At 40.7% G+C, this 23,342-nt stretch overlaps 1 protein-coding gene across 8 annotated transcripts in view; it reads right to left on the minus strand.

Moving 5' to 3' along the window:
* Nucleotides 1–23,342, minus strand: part of LOC122549654 (thyroid hormone receptor beta) — a 184,317-nt gene that overhangs the window by 122,995 nt on the left and 37,980 nt on the right. For 2 of the 8 annotated variants that reach the window (XM_043689448.2, XM_087986900.1), the window contains exon 3: nucleotides 15,599–15,718. The exons of the other annotated variants lie outside the window; for them this stretch is intronic. The gene's annotated coding sequence lies outside the window, so the exon portion shown is untranslated. The remainder of the gene's footprint in view (nucleotides 1–15,598; nucleotides 15,719–23,342) is intronic. 8 annotated transcript variants of the gene reach the window in all.

Consider the following 23,342-nt stretch of genomic DNA (forward strand, 5'->3'; position numbering starts at 1 on the left):
GTAATAAAAATGCCAGAATCTCAACAGTATGACAGAAATATTAAATGGTCTGTAAGTAGAAACTGACAATGTTTTGTTCAGACTCCCAAAACAGAAAAAAAGATATGAAGCCAGCCATACCTATTCCTCTGAAGGAAATAGTTAACTAAAACAAAGATTCCAGAGCTGGATCAGAGAGGACTTCAGCAAAATATTATTCATTCTCAGGATGTGAGCTTTGCTGACAAAGCTGACATTTATTGCGGATCCTTAGCTGTCTTGAGCATGTGGCATTGGGCTGGCTTCTTGAACAGCAATGTCATATCCGATAGCATTTCTCACGATTTGCTCGGCTACTTCACTAGCTCGGTTGAAAGTTGGGCTTTGAGGGTCCAAACCTGCAGGAATCCAAGGTTAATCTTGGATGTAACCCAAGAAAGAAAAACGAACCATTAAATAAACTTGTCGCTGCTTCCAATGTGTTTAAACACTTGCAGTTAATATTTATTGCCCATCCCTAACTGCTTGACAGGGTGGGGTGAGCTACAATCTTGAACTATTGCAGTTCAAGAGAGGGTTCTTTGCCCAGAGTGCTGTTAGGGAGGGAGGGAGTTCCAAAAGCTAAAGCCAGCTAGAGAAAGAACAGCAAAATAATTCAAAGTTAGGTTGGGATCTTGGCGGCACTCATTTGTATCTGCTGCCCTTATCTTTCTGGGTGGCAGAGATCATGGGTTTGGAAGGGGTTGTCAAAATAGCCTGTATATCTTGTAGATGCTACACACTAGTGTCAATGTGCATTTATCAAATTCTTTGAATCTGTGTCCACTGTAGTCTGAGGCAGTGCATTCCAGGATTTAACCACTGACTACGTAGAGAGATTTTTCTCATGTCATATTTGTTTCTTTTGCCAATCACATTAACTCAAAGTCCAATGGTCGTTGAGTCTTCCATCAATGGGAACAGTTTCTCCCAAACTGCTCTGTCCAGACTCTCATGATTTTGGGCATCTCCATCAAATCTCCCTGAACTTCCTTTTCCAATCCAGCATAGAACTGAAGTTCCTCATCCCATAAGCCACCCAACTTTTCAGGACTGTCCTAAAGGAAGAAATTGAGGTAGAAAAGCAGAGGGAGTTTACAAGATTCCAGCCAGCAATAGTTCAGCAATTAAAAACCCAAAGAGAAAATGCTGGAAAATCTCAGCAGGTCTGGCAGCATCTGTAAGGAGAGAAAAGAGCTGACGTTTCACGTCCAACTGATCCTTTGATAAAGGGTCAGTTAGACTCGAAACGTCAGCTCTTTTCTCTCCTTACAGATGCTGCCAGACCCGCTGAGATTTTCCAGCATTTTCTCTTTTAGTTTCAGATTCCTGCATCCGCAGTAATTTGCTTTTATTTGTACAGCAGTTAAAATCAGGGATTCTCAGAATCAGACAACCACATTTACTGCAGAGGGATGTAAGCGATTACAGAGATAGAGTGAGGAGAGGTTCATTGAGGGATTCATAAACAAGAATGAGAATTTTATATTTAAAAAGGCCTTGCTTGACCAACAGCCAACATTGGGAAAAAGTGAGGACTGCAGTTGCTAGAGATCAGTCAAAAAGTCTGGTGCTGGAAAAGCACAGCCAGTCAGGCAGCATCCGAGGAGCAAGCGAGGAACAGTCATAATTGTGAATTTTGGATGACCTAATGATGAAGGGTGTAGTGAAATATTCAAGCCTAGAGAAAGGCAGCAGAACAAACGAGTACTACTGAGTTCTCCTTCAAGGGGCACAAAATTCTGACTTAGAATTATATTGCTTTTCCTTCAATGTCACAAATTTCTGGAATACCCTTCCTAACAGCACTGTAGATAAAATATCTCCATAGTCTGCAACAGTTCAAGGATGCAGCTCTTCACCATCTTTTCAAGGGCAATTAGGGACAGGCAATAAATGTTGGCCGGGCTATTGATGCCGGCCCAGCCATTGATGCCATCCTTCGAATGTCAAAGCATCAATAAGGGTTCAGCAGTAAAGGAGCTGAGACAGGGATCATGCAGTTTTATAGAGGAGTAACCATGCAGTTGGAAGCTCATTTGTGGTCATACCAGGCACCAAAGCTGCCAACTATATTCCCTCTAATCTGCACAGCTGCGCAGTTGCTCCAAGGATCCACACAAACATGCCAATGTTGGGGCAATGCATTCACGGCCGGTTTCTTTGACTGCTGCCACCTGCAGGCCCTGGAGGTCCACGTAGCTGCTGGAGACATTAAAGGAAATGAAGGTTGCAAACAGACTTGCTTCATCCAAGATAGTTGACAGGGACAGGAATGGGGTTAAAAGCCATGTAACAGATTTTGTATATATGGAATGTGCGCTCCCAACTACCTCAGTTTTCATGTGTGCAAATGATCTCCATGATATTGATGGAATCCTGTTACTTTAACAGCATTTCCCATTTTAGATTCATAGTCTTTTTCTTGGCCTTTGCTCAGTCTAAGTTAAGGATGCAGCAAACTCTGTCACCAGTCACAGAGCTTGAGGAGTAGAACCCAAATCAGTCAAGTGAGTCACTAAAATGCAATAAACAACTGACTTTAAAGAGTTTATTTTACCAAAACGATAGTCACTGTTAGAATTTTTGTTTCCTGGAGATCATATTAAATATTACAAACACTTCTATGATGTGGTTTTGAATGCAACAATCAAATTTTGCACTTGCAAATGTGCTGCTCCATCTGGGTGGTGGTCCTGGCCACAATTATAGACTTAATAAACTGAATTCAAATTTTGAAATCATCACGATGCAACTTAAAACTATGCTCCCGAGATTATTAGTGCCTGGATTGTGATGTCTCAACTTTGGGTAAAATATTGGACATAACCCTTCCATGAGAGTGTAAAGAATTGATTCAAGGAACTGTGTAAACATCACTGAAGTTTACAGGAGCCTTACTTGCTCATTCACAATTTATGATAGAATCTTAAATATGTTTGACATATTAAGGAATGTGGAATGTACGCATTATTTGCATATGTAAATCAAAGTCAGAGATTGAAAAAACAGTGATGGGTGACATGTACTTGAGGTATGGGGTTTTGTTAAAAGTTGCAAAATGGTTAGAAAAATATAAATGAGGTTACAGTTATGAGGTCTCAATGCATTTCAGTCTAATTTGTTATGTACCCATATAGCACCACAATTCAATTAGCATTTTAGAACCAATTTTAACTTGCAATACTATTGAAAAACCAACAGCAGTGGATCAATCACCATCATAATCTGTAAACTCATGGCCCGGCGTATCCGAGACTCTTCCATTACCATCAAGACAGAGGATTAAACCTGATTCAATGAACAGTGCAGGAGGACATGCCAGGAGCAGCACCTGGCACACCAAAAACAAGGTATCAGACCAGCGAAGTTACAACAATTCACATACCAGGCAGCAAAAGCAGTCAACATGCACAACAATCCCACGGCCAATGATCAGATCTAAGCTCTGCACCCTTGTTTCATCACATTGTGAATGATAATGGATGACATAACTTACAAGAAGGGTAGGCTCCACAGTTACCCACAACCTTGATGATGGGGTCCAAGCACATTAATGCAACAGACAAGGCTGAAATATTTGCAACCATTTTTAAATGGAGGATCCATTCCCCTCTGACGCCCCCAGCAAAGATGCCAGTCTTTAGCTAATTTGGTTCACTCCACATGATGTCAAGAAAGGTCGAATGCACTGGATACTGTAAAGGCTGTGGGACCTGAGAATATTCTGGATACAATATTGAAGCCGTCTGCTCCAGAACGTACTATGCCTCTAGCCAAGCTATTCCAGTATAGTTACAACACTGGCACCTATCCAATTATGTGGAAAATGGGCCAGATATGTCCTGACCACAAAAAGCAACACAGATTCAACTCGGCAATTACCGTGCTATCAGTCTACTCTCAAACAACAAAGTGGTAGAAGGTATGTTCACCAATGCTATAAAACTAAACAATAACCTGTTCACTAATATTTTGTTTAGGTTCTGCCAAGCCCTCTCAGCTCCTGACCTCATTACACTGTTAGTTCAAACATGGACAAACGTGCTGAATTCCAGAAAGTGAAAGTAACCACCCTGACATCACGACAGCATTTGACAGCATTGAGGAGCCCTAGCAAAACTGCAGAAAATGGGAATTGGGAGTAAAACTCTCCACTGGTTGGCGTCACTGAGCACAAAGTAAGATGTGATTGTTGGAGGTCAATCATTCAATCATCTCAGCTCCAGGACATCTCTGCAGGAGAACCTCAAGGGAGTATATGAGTCCCAATCATCTTTAGCTGCTTCATCACTGACTTTGTCTCCATCATAAGATCAGAGGTGGGAATGTTCCCTGATGACTGGAAAATGTTCAGTACCATTCATAACTCTAATACTTAAGAAATCCACCTCTAAATGCAACAACATTTGGTCAACATTCAGCTCTGGACTGATAAGTAGCAAGTCATATTCATGCCACGCTAGTGCGGGCCAATGATGATCTCTAACAATAGAAAATACCTTCAACATTAATTGACCATTATATCAGGCGAAAGAGAGTACTGCAGATGCTGGAGATGAGAGTCAAGATTAGAGTGGTGTTGGAAAAGCACATCAGGTCAGGCAGCATCCAAGGAGTAGAAAAATCGACATTTCAGGCAAAAGCCCTTTATCATTCCTCGGATGCTGCCTGACCTGCTGTGCTTTTCCAGCATCACTCTAATCTTGACCATTTCATCAGTTAATTTCCTATTATCAACATCCTGGGGGTAACCATTGGCCAGAAATTGAATTGACCAATAGGGTGGCTACAACAGGAGGTCAAGGGCTGGTAATTCTGCGATGAGTAACTCACCTCCATCCATTGTCTAAAAGGCACACATCTGGAATCTGATGAAATACTCTCCTGGATGAGCGTGGATCCAAAAACATTCAAGAGCTCCACTCAGCAGCCAATTTTATTTGAATCCCATCTATCACCTTCAAACCTGTTTCTTTCATTGCCAATGTACTGTGGCAGCAGTGTGTACCATCTATAAGATGCATACAACAAAGTATCAAGGTTGCTTAGACAGAATGTTCCAAAGCAGCAACCTCTACCACCTAGACGAGCAGGAAATACATGGGGACACCACATCAGCAACTTCCCTTTCAAGCTCCAAATCATCCTGACTTGGAATTATATTGCCATTCTTGAATTGTGTTGACGTCCTGTAACTCCCTTCTGAAAAGCACTGGGGGCATACTTACACCGCCAGGACAACAGCGGTTCAATGAGTTAGGTCCCTTCCACTTTCTCAAGGGAAATTAGAGATCCTGGAATGAATTTTCAAAAACTGCACAGACAAACTGAAATTTCTTTTCATTGTCTGTTTTTTCCAACAGTCTAATTAAGACCAGCTTTTTTCAAATGTTTGGTATATCAATTACTTTCATTTGACTGGTGTTGAAAATGACTAATTCATGACTTAGGAGCTATGTTGGAACAGGCTCTGTAATGGTGCTGGGTTTCAACTCATCTATGCAATCATTTCCAGCATGAAGACACTGAATAATAAAAGCTGGGTGCAAAATTCTGAGGACAATTTAAGCTGAGTTTCTGGCTGTAACTGTGCAGAACCCTACATGAAACAACTAGCTTTCTCTTAAATGCAGGATACTGGCATCATATAGACATGAAGGGTTGGGAGCAAAATAGATGAAAATTGGGGGTGAAGGTGATGCTGAACTCAGAAACACTAGGTTTACATAACCTTCAATCCAATATCTCCAATAGTTTTAGATTCCTCCAGGACATGTAGCCTTCCATTAGGGAGTATCATTTCTGTTCTGTCTCTACTTAACATGTCATTCTTCCTGTTGCCTAGTTCCTTCTACATTTAAAAAAAATGTTCTCTACTCACTCACATCCCAGCCTGTGCAGGGCTGTTCCATTATACAACAGTTAATTTCACAAATAAATAACACATTTCCCATTACATTGGAGGACAGTCCTATCCAATGGAGCAGTGCACCAATTTATCCATCATAATCAAACTAAGACAGACATATTATTAAGCTACAACAGAATTCATATAATTATTTCACATTTCAGTTGCCATAAATCTGTATTTAAAAACAAACTCATTGTCTTCATCCCTTAGGAGGAGAAAGTGAGGTCTGCAGATGCTGGAGATCAAAGTTGAAACTTTATTGCTGGAACAGCACAGCAGGTCAGGCAGCATCCAGGGAACAGGAGATTCGACGTTTCCGGCACAGGCCCTTCTTCATCCCTTAGCAAAGGTTCCATTCTCTTGCTATTTGTGCCTTAAATTCTTTAGGCATTGTCTCAGGCTGAACCAGATTGTCAAAGTAATGCCAAACTGAGCTTTTGATTCCAGTTCTCTCCAACCATTTCACCCATGATGGAGTTAAGGGAAAAGATGGATAGACAAGAAAGTGGAATGGAGACCAACGAGGCCAGCTATAATCTAATATGGCCTGACGGGCTACTCAAATTGTAAATCCATCGTAAATTCATCAAAAGATTAGACAATGACTAAGATATGCTGGGAAACTAAGGTAAGCCTGATCCAAGTAACCATGCTAATAAACATGCTGCAGAATCCAGACAGGCTGTAGCTAATGACACAATGCACAATCAACCTGGTAGCTGCAGATCCTACAATACACACTTGAATTTGGGTTTGAATGGAATGTCCTCTTCAGGGCTAGCGGAAACATTGAAGTGTGTACCAGGCACAGGGGAGCCTCACACCCTTATTTGAAGGAGGCTATGTGCACCCAACACTTCTAGGAATGGAGGACCACACTGCCATCAACATGCCAACGCCGAGTTGGGTCTGATTGATCAGGGTGATTGAGCCTGATCAATCTACTGTAGGACACTAAAGACACCCCACCCCCCTACCCACACCCCCACCTCCCAAAAAGGGCATGAAGACTTTTGGGTATAAGAATGGCTGCAACTCCACCTCAGCGCGGTAACTCAAGATCAACCACCAAGAAGTGAAGGCACCCCTGAAATCATCACGAGAAGACCAGAGTCGAAAAGTGTGGTGCTGGAAAAGCACAGCCAGTCAGTCAGCATCTGAGGAGCAGGAGAGATGACGTTTCGAGCATAAGGTCTTCATATCATCACCACATGGAGCATGGCAGTACACGATCATCCAGAATTCAGTTAGAGCATAAGATAGCATTTATAGTATATTTTGTTGTGATTAATATTAATGTATTTTAAATAATTAATACAGTGTTATTAAGAGTTGATTGTCATTTTCTTTGCTGGATATAGGAGTTAAAACACATTGTGTGGCAGATGTAACACTTATTAAATGTAGAGCACGTTTGAAGGGGTTGAATAACCTAGCCTGGCTTTTATTAGAAATACTCTCCATTTTCACATTGATGCACTCTGACATTTGTTTGATAAAGGTTCATTGGACCATAATATTATCATTCCGATGTCATATTATGGAGTTGATGTAGACAATCACTTTAAAATTTCTTTTTAAAATGGCAGGCAAAAAGAGAGTAGTATTTTTGGTGGGTGCTCTTTTTCCCCCATCAGGGAAAGACGGTACTGCCCCTCCTTTCTAACTGCACAGACTTTAAACCCCATTCTTCCACACCCATGTCATGCCCCTCCCTTGGAAGGTAAAACCATCCTTGCCCTAAAGTGCCCTCTCTTACCTGGATCTTCTATTGGCCTTCTTGTGCCTAGTGGCAGTGCCAGCATTGCCCAGGACAAACCCATGGCACTGCTAGTCCCATCAGAGCTGCTGGTTAATCAGATTGGCTGGCAGCCTCCAGATGGTTAGAGACAAAAGAAACTGCAGATGCCAGAGGACACAACATGGAGTTCTCCAATTTCAAATAACCTCCCTTCCCATCCCCTCCTCCTCCCCTTCCATTCCTCAGATTCATCCCTCCCATCAACCAACCAGGTCATACCCTCTACCTGTCTCCACCTATCCCAACTCACTATCCTGCTCCCACAGCCACTCCCTTTATCTGCAGCTCCCCCTACACCCACCCCAGTCCTGAAGAAGGGTTTTAAACAAATTCCAAACGTCGACCTCTCCACCACCTGATGCAACCTGGCTTGCTGTATTCTTCCAGGCATCTGCTCGTCTACCTTAGCCTCCAGATGGTGGCACGACCCCCCCAGTAAAGGGCTGACACCCCACTCTACACTAATTTATCAGCCCATAGAGCTTGATGTTTCTATTTCTCATCTGTCAGTTTGAACCACCAACTGTTCTTCCAGATGAATGAGCTGTTCATCCCATTAACCTCTATGTAATATCATATTGTCTATCTTGTCAAGTCCTTCATAATCTCATGAGGTTTCAACGAGATCATCTTTCATTCTTCTCAACTCTTAAAAATACAGACCCAATTTACTCAGCCTCTCATTGTGGAAAAAAAACTCATTTATCCAGGGACCAATCTACTCGACTTTCTCTACCATCTCCAATACTAGATTAGATTACTTGCAGTGTGGAAACAGGCCCTTTGGCCCAAAAAGTCCACACTGACCCTCCGAAGAGCAACCCACCCAGACCCATTCCCCTACATTTACCGCTTCACCTAACACTAGGGGCAATTTAGCATGGCCAATTCACCTAAACCTGCACATCTTTGGACTGTGGGAGGAAACCGGAGCAGCCGGAGGAAACCCACGCAGACATGGGGAGAATGTGCAAACTTCACACAGACAGTTGCCCGAGTTACCTCATATTCGAGCAATGGTGACCCACTATTTAAAAATTGACCCATAACATTTGGCAAAAAAATCCAAACTCTTTGCACTTAGACCCTCGTGTCGCTGAAGCCAAACATGCCCCAGTCCAATCTACTCAACAGAATCATAGAACAGCTGTTCAGATTCTTGTATCTGGACCTGTCAACATATGATGTCACAGGTACCATCTCACTGCTAGATGCTGTGTTCCTGAGAATCCCATCCCTGAAAACTGCAGCATGGTAAGAAGAAAGAATGGTACATACGTAGCCCAATTCAAACTAAAACAAAGTAGACAAAAGTTTTCTGGCTGCTGAACAATTGAAGATACTGGAGAAGAACACAAGAGATTGGAGGATGATCTCTAGAGAACGTAGCCAAATGCCAAAGAGAAAAGCCAGCTACATGGCCAAAGTTGAAAAATGAAATTATAAAATAAGTCAATGAAAATCATGGATCTTCAGTTGCATAAGGATTTATTGGCCCTGAAACAAGACAAATAATTAGGCATGGCATTTCAAACATTTCATTGCATTAGACTGTGGACTAGATTTATGATGAGAAACAATACTGTACTATGACATAAGACCAAGATTTCACTGCATTCTCCATCAGCGTTTAAAGACAGGTTTATCACATTTCAACAATTCAGAATCAACAATTAACAGAAGAAAGAATACAAATTGACCTGTTTTGGGAAGATAGATGAGATTACCATGAATCTTTGACACGCCAGCCATAGAACAAAGTTGGAGAGAAGGCAGGGTTAGTGAAGAAATCTGGGGCATGAAAAGAATAGATTCACAGTTGTACATGTTCCATCGATCAAAGCTTAAATCGATGATGATTTTCAAGAGAAAAATTGTCCCAAATGACAAATTGCAAAAAGTAGTTATCTAAATCCAGGGTAAAGGATGGATAGATAAAAGGTGGCTTGAAAATATGGCTGACTGAAGTTTTGAGCTTTCAGTCAAGAGAACTAAAGTCCTTTTCATTGGAGACATATTCAGATCATACAGTATCCAACTGGAACGTCTCCCAAAACAAGGTTTTCAAGGATGATATAATAAAATGTGAAATATCTGGATGACCAGAGAAGAGAAAACATTCACAGGTAGCATACAGACTTTGGCATTAGCAATCCTGTGTCAGTGGGTTTCAGGGGTCTGGAAAAGAATCAGAATGGAATTTGTTTAAAAATTCACTCACGGGATTGGACATCACTGTCAGGGGCAGCAGTTATTGTCTATCCCGAATTGCCTTTGATATAGTGGTGGTGAACTGTGTTCTTGAACCACTGCAGTTCACAATGCTGTTAGGGAGGGAGTTCCAGAATTTTGACCTAGCAATACTGAAGGAGCAGTGAGATATTTCCAAATCTGGATGCTGAGGGGTTTGGAGGAGAGACTGCAGGTGATAATGTTCCTATATATTTGCTGCCCTTGTCCTTCTAGATGGAAGTGGTCTTAGAGTTGGAAGGCACTATTTAAGAAACGCTGGCAAATTTCTGCAGTGCATCTTATGGAAAGTACACACAACTGCTACTGTGTGTTGGAGGAGGAAGAGGAGAGATTGAATGTTTGTGGACGTGGTGCCAATCAAGCAGGCTGTGTTGTTGGATCTGCACCATCCAGGCAAGTGGGGAGTATTCAATCAATTGCTACCACACTTGACTGTGTTTTGGAGATGGTAGACAGGTTTTGGAGAGATAGAGAGTGAGTTACTGCATGATTCTTAGCCTCTGACTGCTCTTGTAACCACAGTACTTATAGAACTAATCTAGTTCAGTTTCTGGTCATTTGGTAACCTCCAGGATACTGACCGTGAGGCATTCAATGATGGTAATGCCATTGAATGTCAAGGGACAATGGTCGACTCTATCTTGTTGGAGATGGTCATTGTCTGGTGCTTGTAATGCACAAATGTTACTTGCAACTTGTCAGCCCAAGCCTAGATATTGCCCAGTTCTTGTTGCATTTATGCACTGACTGCTTCAGTATCTGAGTCAGGAATAGTGGTGAACATTGTGCAATCAGCAGCAAAAGTCCCTATATTTGAACTTTATGAAGAAGAGAAAGTTAATGATGAAGTAGTTGGAGATGGTTGGGTCAAGAACACTACCATGAGGAACCCCTGCAGAGATGCTCTCCCAATTTTGGCAGTGACCTGCAAAGGCTATTGAATCATTCGGGGGATGTGGAATATAGAACAATACAGTGCAGAACAGACCTTTCTGCCCTCGATGTTACGCTGACCTGTGAACTATTCTCAGCTCGTCCCCCTACACTATCCCAAAATCATCCATGTGCTTATCTAAGGATTGTTTAAAACTCCCTAATGTAGCCGAGTTGACTACATTAGCAGGTAGGGCATTCCATGCCCTTACCACACTCTGCGTAAAGAACCTGCCTCTGACATCTATGCTAAATCTATCACCCCTCAATTTGTAGTTATGCCCCCTCATACACGCTGATGTCATCACCCTAGGAACAAGACTTTCACAGTCTACCCCATCTAATCCTCTGATCATCTTGTATGTCTCTATCAAATCCCCTCTTACTCTTCTTCTTGCCAATGAGAACAGGTTCAAATCTCTCCGCCTTTCCTCAGATGACCTTCCGTCCAGACCAGCCAACATCCTGGTAAATCTCCTCTGCACCTTTTCCAATGCATCCACATCCTTCCTGAAATATGGTGACCAGAACTGTACACAATATTCCAAGTGTGGCCACACCAGCATTTTGTATTGTTGCAGCATGATATTGCGGCTCCGGAACTCAATCCCTCTACGAATGAAACCTAACATACCGTATGCCTTCTTAAGAGCACTATCCACCTGGATGGCAACTTTCAGGGATCTATGTACATGAACTCCAAGATCCCTCTGCAATCCACACTATTAGGAATCTTTCCATCGACCCAGTACTCTGCCTTCCTGTTATTCTTCCCAAAGTGCATCACCTCACATTTAGTTGCATTGAACTCCATTTGCCACCTCTCAGCCCAATCCTGCAGTTTATCAGTCCCCCTGCAACCTGTAACATTCTTCTACACTGTCCACTACTTCACCGACCTTAGTGTCGTCTATAAATTTACTAATCCATCTACCTATACCTGCGTCTAAGTCATTTATAAAAATGGCAAACAGCAGTGGTCCCAAAACAGATCCTTGTGGTACACCACTAGTAACCAGACTCCAGGCTGAATATTTTCCATCAACCACCCTTCACTGCCTTCTTTCGGAAAGCCAGTTTCTAATCCAAACTGCTAAAACACCCTCAATTCCATGCCTCTGCATTTTCTCCAACAGCCTACCATGTGGAACCTTATCAAAGGCTTTACTGAAGTCCATGTATACCACGTCAACTGCCCTACCCTCATTTACATGCTTGGTCACCTTCTCAAAAAACTCAATGAGATTTGAGACACAAAATTATATCTAATGCACTTAATGATGCAAAAGATGATAATTTTTGGAATGAAGTTATCAGTGATATTGTGGTTGCTTGTGAAGGTGATGTTGAAGATACATATAATGGCACAATTTAAAGACGTAATGAGTTACTTGTTTCAGAAGATGAAGAGGAGTAATTCTTTTTGGATTTATAACATATTCAGTGCATGTAAGAATTATTCATTTCTGAACTGCAAAAAGTATATAAACTTGTTTACAAGGCATTTGTTTTTGATGAATGTGATTAATTTTAGTACACTAAATGAATTAAATTCATCAGTTTCCTCAAAGGTTATTAAAACTGAATACTTTCAGCTCTGTTTAATCTATATTTGCGATCATTCCCTGATTAGCAGCCGTAATTGGAGGGTGGATTTCAACCTCTCTAGAAATATCACTTGTGGAAAAGTTGAGCCCGTGACTAAACATTTAGTCTCAGAAACGCTGCCTTTATGGGAAGTCATATTATACATATTGCTTTAAATATGGAGAACAAAATTGTACATAATATTCCAGATGTGGTCTCAACAAAACATCATGGATAAGTAGTATAATTTCTTTATTCTTGTTCTCTAATCCTTTGCAATCAAGGTCAACATGCATTTGCTTTCCTAATTGCTTGCCATACCTGCATGTTAACTTTCTGCTCCTTGTATAAACATACCTGCGTCTCTCTGAACATCAATGTTTAGAAGTTATGACTTTTTGAAAAAAATGCTATTTTTTAAACTTTTGAATAAATTTGAAGGAAAACAATGCTTCCACACATTACATGCCATCTGATATCTTGTTTCAACTCTTATCTCTTTGCAGCCTTTGTATCCTCCTCAAAGCTCATATTCTGACCTAGCTATTCCTATCACAAACCTAGATAATATCCCTTAAGATGGTCCTTAAAATCTACTACTTTGACTAAGTTTATGGACATCTGTCCCAATACCACCTTTTATATTTCTATGCTGTTTTCTTCACAGAATTATCATTCTCACGTTAAACTGTGAAGTATCATAGGTTCAATTTATTTGAAGATCTCAAGTAGATTTACTTAAACAAATTGCAGTCACAGAGAAACCTCTGTACACATCTTTGAGTCCAACATTCTACTCTTGGTCTCCTCACGGTGTCATCGTGGTCCTTTGTATTCTTGGTTCTTAAAGCGATAGATCATTATCATCTATAGAGTCAGTGCCTAATCTTGATTTACAATCTTCCTGTGAAGAAAATTGGGTTAAAGTTGGTTGGCAAATATAAGTTGCTGATAATCAGTATTACTGTATGCCCGTGAATGGTGTTTGTGGAAAAAGTCCTTAATTGTGCTCATCAATTCAACAATTATGTGGCAGCTCCACAACCACATATCTCTCAAAATATCGGCAGTTCTGCCTGCAGTGTGACAAGGATTGTAGCGAAGGTCTTTATCCTATGTGCAATTAATTTAAAAGTATTTCAAATGAACCCAAACCAGGAGTACATAATGTCCCTTAATTCAGCATTAAGTTAGCAGACCAAAAAAAAATGCAGGGGTGGGAGGGAGTGTGGAATTTGAAACAAACAGATCAGCCATGAACCTAGAGAACAGTCAAGCAGGCTCATGGAGCTAAATGGTCTACATTGGTTTTCGTTTCATATGCTCAAAAATATCAACAGAGTCTTCTGTGGGGGTATTTACCATTCAGGTGTTGGTTACATTACTCAATGAAGAGCAAGTGCTGCTGGCCATCAATAGGATCATGAAGCATTTGATGGAACATTGTCTCACTGCTAACATAACAGAATCCCTACAGTGCAAAAAGAAGCCATTCAGCCCATCGAGTTCGCACCAACACTACAAAGGACATCCCACCCAGACCTATATCCTAACCATGTCCCATAACCCCACATTTTCCATGGCTGATCCACTAAGTCTGCATGTCCCTGGACATCATGGCAATTGTCAGCCCAAATGATGAATTCTCTGTAGTACAGAAATTGGACAGCAATTCTGTCCCGTACATTATAACCAGCATGCTGGCCAACAAATGTGAAAGCCCTATGTATTTTCAGGAGGAACACCACCAATGTTTAAGCATTGGCAAGATGCTGGGATAACAAACTCAGCAAGACTTTTCATTCTTCCTATCATCTGCTGTTGAAGTGGACTGAGGAAGCCTGCTCAGAAAGAAATTCAGTTAGGGGATAGAGGGAGAGAAAAGGATACCAAGTCAAGATCAGGGCTGGGGTGAGAAGAGTAAAGTAAGGAAAACAAATCTCCTTTAGAAGAAAAAGGGATAGGAAGATGGGAAGCAGACGTGGAGTGGAGTTCCCAAAAGCCCCCACAGTTTTTCAGGAACCTCAGGGGAAAGTAGCTGCAGGTAAATGGGGAAGGTTGCCAAAATGATAGTGCTATGAAATTATTCATGAAGATACTCAGGAAATTGCCTGCAGTCTGATTGAAGAAACATATGAAACCAAGGGTGCAAATTTAAGGGGAGTAGACCAATACTGCAGCAACTTGTTCTCAACATATATTCTATCTTTACCACTCTGAGAAAGATTCAAGCTATTGCTTTTGCAACAAATTAAAAAAAAATACAACTACTACAAAATCCTAAAAGGAGGATTAAAAGCATTCCAATCACAAAACTATACAAACTTCAATACTTCAACATTTTAAGGACTTAAAAAACATTGTCCAAAGAAGCAATAACAGCTGCTTGTACATAAACAGTCCGTGCAATAAACTACCAAATTCTGTATATACAAGTCAAGAAAACATCAACTCAGCTTTTTCAAAAAAAAAGGTTACTTTTGAGAAACATTACTGGTCATAAAAAACAAGGTGGTGTCTACCTTCTATGCCTTTTGCTGTAAATCACTAGAGTTAGTTTGCTAGACTGACTTGATGCTGGCAATCCTCAGTCATGCTGCTGGCTCTACACCACGGTAGGTCGTTCAAATATTAATTAAAGTCAAACTGTGGTGTTAAAATGTCCCTAAACAGCCAACTGACTCACTGAAAACATTAGAAAAAGTGAATTCCAAAGTTTTAAAAGTTGATATTAAGCTGCAGCTCAAAATGACTCTCGGAGGTTGTTTCATGCCACCTGCCAATATTTAATAAATATCTTATATTGGACTGAACGACATCAGGACAAAATTGTTTTGTATAATGGGCCTATAAAGCTGTTGGTTGCATTACATCGGACGATGCAGAATGAAACTCAGGAGAAGACACAATAAATATGAATTGGAATTCGGCCTGACATTTTGCCAAATATTTCATATTAATACGCCTTGCTAAAAGATTACAGAAGTAAAGGAAACAAAAGCAGTCACTGGTGACAATGGATCAGTCAATACATAGTTGGAACTGGTAAAAAAACAAAAAACTTGATTCACTCATGGGCTGCAGTTTCTTACCCGAATAGTCCAGGAGTCGGCTAGCAGTGTGCTTTTAGCAGACAGCAAAAACAAGCTTCAATGAGCATGCTCAGCTCTGACCAGAGAACTTTCTGTACTTGTGGTGATGATTTTGCAGCCCTGCCAAAAGATCACCAGCATATGTGAAATCAGACACCACAATTACAACCAGTTGTCTGATGCTTTTAAACCAATTACTCGAAAAATCACAAATTATACCTACAGTACTGTCATTCTCCAATGAAGAGTGGGATTTAGAACAGGATACAAAACAATGAAGCAGCACTATCCATCTTGAGATGGCTTCTATGAAAATGTAACACACACACACACACACACACACACACACGAAACTACAATACATTCCACCAAAAGAAAAACGCAGGGCAATTTTTTCAGCAGTGGGTGGATCATATTTAGATACAAAATACGCGCAGTGAGTCTCACACTGACAGATTGACAGGAGAGAGTAGCCAATTATGTGTTCTGCACACTAACAGTGACACAATATATTGCTATTTTAACTTAGAGAGTTGTAGAGATGTACTGCACAGAAACAGACCCTTCAGTCCAATTTGTCCATGCCGACCAGATATCCCAAACTAATCTAGTCCCATTTGCGTGCTTGACCCATATCCATCAAAACCCTTCCTATTCATATACCCATCCAGATGCCTTTTAAATGCTATAATTGCACCAGCCTCCACCACTTTCTCTGAAACTCATTCCATACATGCACCACCGTCTGCGTGAAAAAGTTGCCCCTTAGGTCCCTTTTATATCTTTCCCCGCTCACCCTAAACCTATGCTCTCTAGTTCTGGACTCCCCCACCCCAGGGAAAAGACTGTCTATTTACCCTATCCATGCCCCTCATGATTTTATAAACCTCTATAATGTCACCCCTCAGCCTCAGACGCTCCAGGGAAAACAACTCCAGCCTATTCAATCTCTCCCTGTAAGTCAGACCCTCCAAACCGGTTTCCTGTGCATCTCAGCATAGAACAGGGCCTCTGTCCCACAGATGTTACCTGACTAGTCAAGTCTCTCAGTTTTTAAAACAGATAATGGTTGAGGAAGGATCAAGCTCAGATGAGTGATGGTCTTCATATTTGTGTAGCTTGCTGACACTCTGCTGAGATTCACAACATGAAATACTCCAGAATAATGATAATCTGTATTCCAAAAAATGAAAAATAAGACTTGGAAAGAGGGGACATTTACAAACAAATGCAAATAAACTACATATACAGTGTGGTGATATGCCTGGATGCAGAAATGCCTTTGAGTAACAGTTGATTCTATTTTTCAAGACTATTCCCCCTTCATCCAGGTTGACAACACCAACCACGCAGCGTTCCACAGCTATCTTCCAATTCACGTCTGAAAGCAACTCAGCTTCTCCAGGTTATTGCCTGCCTTCTTGATCTCGTTCCTAAATTCCTGACCATTTCACCCTTTCAAAATCACCAATATTCCATGCCTCAAGTCAATACAACTTGACCCAGTTTCAACAACATTCCTCAATATGTAAAATTCTTTGCACACATCACTGCATTCCAATATAGTGTCAACCTTGCCTTAAACTCCTCCACAAATCCATACCATCCCATCATGCTTACCAAAGACATAAACGATAGTTGCTGTAACTGTGAAAGTACATTAACCCTTCTTAATCTCATTACAGCCTCATAACATAATCAACTACACCATCTCCTTCAACAACAATCTTCCATCAGCCAAGTTTATGGACTGTCCTTGCTTCCTTTACACATATCTACCTGACTGCATTTGGAAACAGATCAATTCTTTCCAAGCTGTTTCTGTACTTTGGACACTTTGACCATGTTTATGTATTAAAAACATTTTACTCAAGTGCTCTTGTTGGTGAGGTGGACAAAGGTTCACAATTCGGTTTGCCGTTCTACGCGATTTTATTAATAAAAATTCCTTATTAAAAATTACCATGTGAGCACACTCCAAATTCCTCCAATATTTACTCTATCTAGCTCTGTCTGTCTGAGAAAGGATATTACCCCAATGATCCAGGTGTTCGAACCGGACCATTGGAATCTGCTTCCTCTGATGTAGAGCTAGTTCTCTTCCGCAAAGGTGGTTCTCTCAGGTCAGGGTGGCCCTTTTACTGGGTCATCTTGGGTTGCTGCATAGTCTTCCGACACGCGTCTTCGTCGAGTGGTGTGACTTCTATGTGTGTTTGTATCCCAGCCCACCCTGGACCTTCGGCCAATGGAGTAATGAGCAGGGTTCAAAGCATCCAATGGGGTTGTGCCAACACCCTTCACTGTTTCCATGCCAGGGAGGCTCAAGTGCACCCTCAGGCACTCACTAAGTTAAGGTGCCAGAAAGCCTGATCGAAACTTCTTCAGTACAGAAGCTTTTTGTTAAATATCTTTACATATATTTGTATATATATACATAGACACTAAAGCAGTTTGGTTCTGTGCAGTAGCATAAGAAAATAAATAATCAGAACTTGACTGTATCCAGCAAACAAACCAATGTCATCTTTCTTGTGCAAGATTTATTTACATACATTTGAGGCATCTAAAGGGTACAATACTGACACAGACCCATATTTAACTTTGGCAGGAAGACATTAGATGGCAATCTTTTCCCACTGCACCCTGGTGGCAGTTGCCCCAAGCTTTAACGTGTCCCTCACCACGTGGTCCTGGACCTTGGAATGTGCCAGTCTGCAACACTCCGTCAAGGTCAACTATGTGCTCTGGAAGACCAACATGTTGAGCAGACCAAAGACCAATCTTTCACAGACTTGATGGTCATCCAGACACAGTCAATGCTTGTCTCAGTGCATGGCCTATGAGGCAGACCGTAGGCTAATACACACCCTGCTGATTGACGCTAACTGCTGCACCCTGAACCTTTGTGACCTTGGTTTTCACTGTTTTCAGCAGCTAATAACTGCAGGTTGCTGTTTAATTTAGTTTGACCAATTTTCTGTCAGGCTTTCTCTGGCTGTGGGTCAATATAGGGCCTGTGGTCACTTGATCACAAAACACACAATGCTAGCTTTACAGTCTTCAAGGCAAATTTTCTTGTGTATGCTGTTGAAACTCAACCATAACATTGCACCATTTACCAAATGCCTCTAAGCTGCAGGACTGCTTATCTGGATACACAATAAAGAGGACGACAAGATGACTTTTTCAGAAGCACCATAGACCCACTGGAGATAATGGCAAAGATCACTGCACCGTAACTTTGATTACACACGATAACAGGGTAAAGATTGTGGAAAATAAATTGGGAGCCAAAGTTGGCCATTACATTGGCTGCAAGGTAGTTAGTTTTTGAAGAGTTATAGAACTAGAGACCACTACATTTATTAAAGAGTATTAAATAGAATACCAGCAAAATGTTTAGCTTTTTATGTTTTATGAAAAAGTAGCTTTTGATTGGGTTAACTGACAGAAGCAGATGAAAATGCTGGAAGTAAGTGCAGTTGACTAGAAAGTTAAAATAACTATTTTAGTTTTGCACATGGGGCAAATTTCTACAATCTGATGATATTTGGTAAAAGTGAATCTGATGTAATCAGACAAGAGGCGAGGCAGGGTTATCAACTATCATTGCTCCTTAATGTCTATGTGGAAACCACAATTAAAGAAATACTAAATGAAGTATAGAGTTGCTCAGAAAGATTTGCTCTCAGATGTTTCAACCCCATGCTAGGTAACATCATCAGTGAGCCTCCGGTGGAGCGCTGGTGTTACGTCCTGCTGTCTACTTATGTGACTTGTTCTCGCAAGGTGGGTGATAACATTTCTGGTTCTTTTTCTCAGAGGTTGGTAAATGGGGTCCAAATCAATGTGTTTATTGATGGAGTTTTGGTTTGAATGCCAGACCTCTAGGAATTCCCGTGCATGTCTCGGTTTAGCCTGTGCTAGGATGGATGTGTTGTCTCAGTTGAAGTGGTGTCATTCTTCATCTGTATGTAAGGATACTAGCGATACTGGGTCATGTATTTTGGTGGCTAGTTTTCTGCCTGTCTGTCCAATCTAGTGTTTGCTATCGTACTTGCAGGGTATTTTATTAATGTCACCCACCTTAACAGACCAAGACACAAAAAATAAAAAGTGGGACAGAACACCAGAGCTTCACCAGAGGCTCACTGATTATGTTACCTGGCATGGTGATGAAATGTCCGAGAACAAATTAACAGCTCAGCAAGCAAACATACAACCTGAACCTCAACCTGAGCCAAAAATCTTCTCAAAAATCATACAGAATGCTGTTAAAGTAGGAGGTCAATGGGTGAGATTTATAGATGATCAAGTCCAAGAGACTAGCATAACAGAAGAAAATCTATAGGTATTGATGGTTAGAAATAATAAAGTGGTGAAAGCTTCCAGGACAATAGCTTGTTTTAAATAATTACAAAATATATTAGATATTTGAAAAATAATGTGGAAAGAAGTGGTCTGATTAACAGCTGGAATAGTATCACAATTTTAGTAACTAGTCTATGGTTAAACAGTTGAGAAATTACATACACAATTACTTCAGTTTCCAGTAATACAGCTTTGTTCAATAGGCTATCACAGGGTTTATTTTCCTAAATGGTATGCCTTAGATATATTTTCAGCCACACCACTCACTTCTAAACTCCTAAAATATTCCAGTGACTAAGATAAGCTTTGGAAATACAATTCAAAAAGAAAGAAAATCCAATTTCACAAAAAAAGTGTCAAGTTCCATTATGTCCAATTCAATTTTAATTTATTTCCAAATTTAGATTTTTCTTATAATGGTTAGCACTGCTGCCTCACAGCGCCAGAGACCCAGGTTCAATTCCTGCCTCAGGTGACACTGTGTGGAGTTTGCACATTCTCCCAGTGTCTGCGTGGGTTTCCTCCGGGTGCTCCGGTTTCCTCCCACAATCCAAAAATGTGCAGGTTAGGTGAATTGGCCATGCTAAATTGCCCGTAGGGTTAGGTGAAGGGGTAAATGTAGGGGAATGGGTCTGGGTGGGTTGCGCTTCGGCGGGTCGGTGTGGACTTGTTGGGCCGAAGGGCCTGTTTCCACGCTGTAAGTAATCTAATCTAAACTATAAATTTAACTGAATGTTAATTCAGTAAATGCATTTTAGTTCAATATTACCGAGGGTGAATTTGAAAAGATTGTCCGAAAAAAATTTGAAAGTTACCATGTTAAAACCACTGCAGTAATCTGCTCTATACATTTAGAACTTGGCCCTATACCATGATAAGCCTGCTCTTGCAGGCTGGAGATGGGAGTAAAAAAATGTGAGGAACATGGCAACAGTAACTTTACCACATCATTCTTTTATACTTTGTTGTACTGAAATCAGCATTCACGAAAGTGAAAATAAAATGCGTTTCCATTAAATATTATGTGGACAGCCGTGTTACATGTGAAAGATTTCTTAAAACGTCAACATATATAAACACTTACAATTTTCTGTAAAAGATTATTCAGAGCTTTGTACAGCTCCATAAGTACTCAAACACAAAATGTCGAAATGATTGTGTATATTTCTCTATTATGCTTTAGTACACTGCAGATTAAATTTGTGACTGAATAAATTGGATTACAGCATCTGGGAAACTGAAGCATGCACTCCACAGAAAAATTCCAAAAATTATCACGCAATTACTTGGCGAGGAAGCAGGACATGATGAATGAAAGGATATTCAGAATTAAGTTGAGACCAGAACTGTGAAAACTGTATTTATACAATTAAAGTTAAACCACACTGATGATGAAGTTTAAACTGTGTGTTATACTTCTGTGATGATTTTAAAAAAGATATTACTAGGGTAGTGGCTGAAACAAATTCGATAGTCACTGACTACCTGGAATTTAAGGAAGTCATTCAGAAGGGATTACACCACATTACCTTTAACTTATGAAACAAATTTGCCATAGAGTCCTTCTGGACTCTCAATATGGAGAGACAACTGTGGTGGTCTAACTTGAGGGTCACCGTCAGTTTGAGGAGGAGACCCTTCATGGTAACCTCAGCCGGTGCAGGAATTAAACACATGCTGGTGGTGTTACTCTGCATTGCAAACCAGTTGCCTATCTAACTGACCTCTAGCAAGGTTAGCAGGTTTGCAGATAACAAAAAAAGATTGGTGGTATAGTGGACAGTGTTATCTCAGATTACAAAGGGATCTTGACCAATTGAGCTAATGGGCAGAGGAGTGGCAGATAGAGTTTAATTTAGATAAGTGTGAGGTGTTACAGGTTGGTGAGAAGAACAAGGGATGGGCTTGCACATTTCGTGGCAGGGCCTTGGGGAGTGTCACAGAACTGACAGTTTAGGGGTTCAGATACTTGGTTAATTGAAAGTTGCATCACAGGTAGACATAGCTGAAAAGGCAACATTTGGAACACTTGGCTTTTGTTCAGAAGATTGAGTTTAGGAACTGGGATGTTATGGTTGTACAGGATGTTGATGAGGCCAATTTTGGAGTACTGCATATAGTCCTGGTCGCCCTGCTATAGGGTAGATAGCATTAATTTGGAGAGGGTGCAGAAAAGATTGACAAGGATGTTACTAGGATCGAGACTTTTAGTTATAAGGGGAGGCTGGATAAGCATAGGAGGCTGAGGGGTGGCCACATAAAAGTTCATAAAATCATAAGGTGAAGAGCTAAAGATCTTTTCCTTAGGGTTGTGCAGTTTAAATCTAGAGGGCATAATTTTAAGGTGAGAGGAGAAAGATTTAAAAGGGAGGTGTGGTTCGTATGTGGAATAAACTGGCTGAGGAAGTGGTAGATCCAGATACAATTACAACCTTTGAGAAACATTTGGATAGGTACGTGAATAGGAAGGGTTTAGAGGGATATGGGTTAAGTGCAGGCAAAAGGAACTAATTTATTTTGGGAAACTTGGTCAGCATCGATGAGTTGGATTGAAAGGTTTCTTTCTATGCTGTACGACCCAGTGATTCTAAATCAGTAGGAAATCCTTAATTAACAACTGGCTCCAATCCCACAACCAAAATGTTGTAGTTAATGTACATGATTCAGCTTGGGGGCTTGTGGTTGTGGGCCTATAACGATTGATCCTAAGTCTGTGCTGTTCACCCTCTTTATTTGCAATTGTGACAGAGTATGCAGAGTATGGTGTATAAATTTGTACAGGACACCACCCCTCCACCCCCCATAATCTGGGCAATGTAGTACTACATTCAAATAGATTTGGAGGTGCTAGTGGGGTGGGCACACAATGCCAAATTTCCCCTTTTCTCTCAAGTTACATTTTTAAGATGGAGTGCTATAAACTTGAGTGCTGAGACTTAAGAATAAATACAACACAGACGTTCTCATAATGTTAAATCAAAACAAAAAGGAAATATTTATTTTTCAAAACACACAAAATGAAAATACGAACATTCACTTTTCACTCACATCCAACAAACAAGCATGGATATTTCTAAGTGGTATAGCATATACACTTTTATCTGAGAGTCAAAACATCACTTTTAATTAGTCCTTAAGATTGTAGTCAAAAGGTTGCAGGCCTAAAACATTCTCTATTGACTAGCAATGAAGAAAAATTAAGTTGGACGTTTCTGGTGATCAATCCACACTTTAAGAACACTCTGATCTCTGTCAATTGCACAGTGTTTGTTTACATACGCTTAGGAGGTTGCAAGTGCTTTTTGTTTTCGCTGTTGATATTTTAAATGATTTGGTCATTGACACTTATTGTCCTAAAATAAAATGACTTTTT

The sequence above is a fragment of the Chiloscyllium plagiosum genome, unplaced genomic scaffold, assembly GCF_037043375.1.
Source record: "Chiloscyllium plagiosum isolate Xiang-an unplaced genomic scaffold, Cpla_swu_hap1 HiC_scaffold_5, whole genome shotgun sequence".
NCBI classification, from domain to species: Eukaryota; Metazoa; Chordata; class Chondrichthyes; order Orectolobiformes; family Hemiscylliidae; genus Chiloscyllium; species Chiloscyllium plagiosum.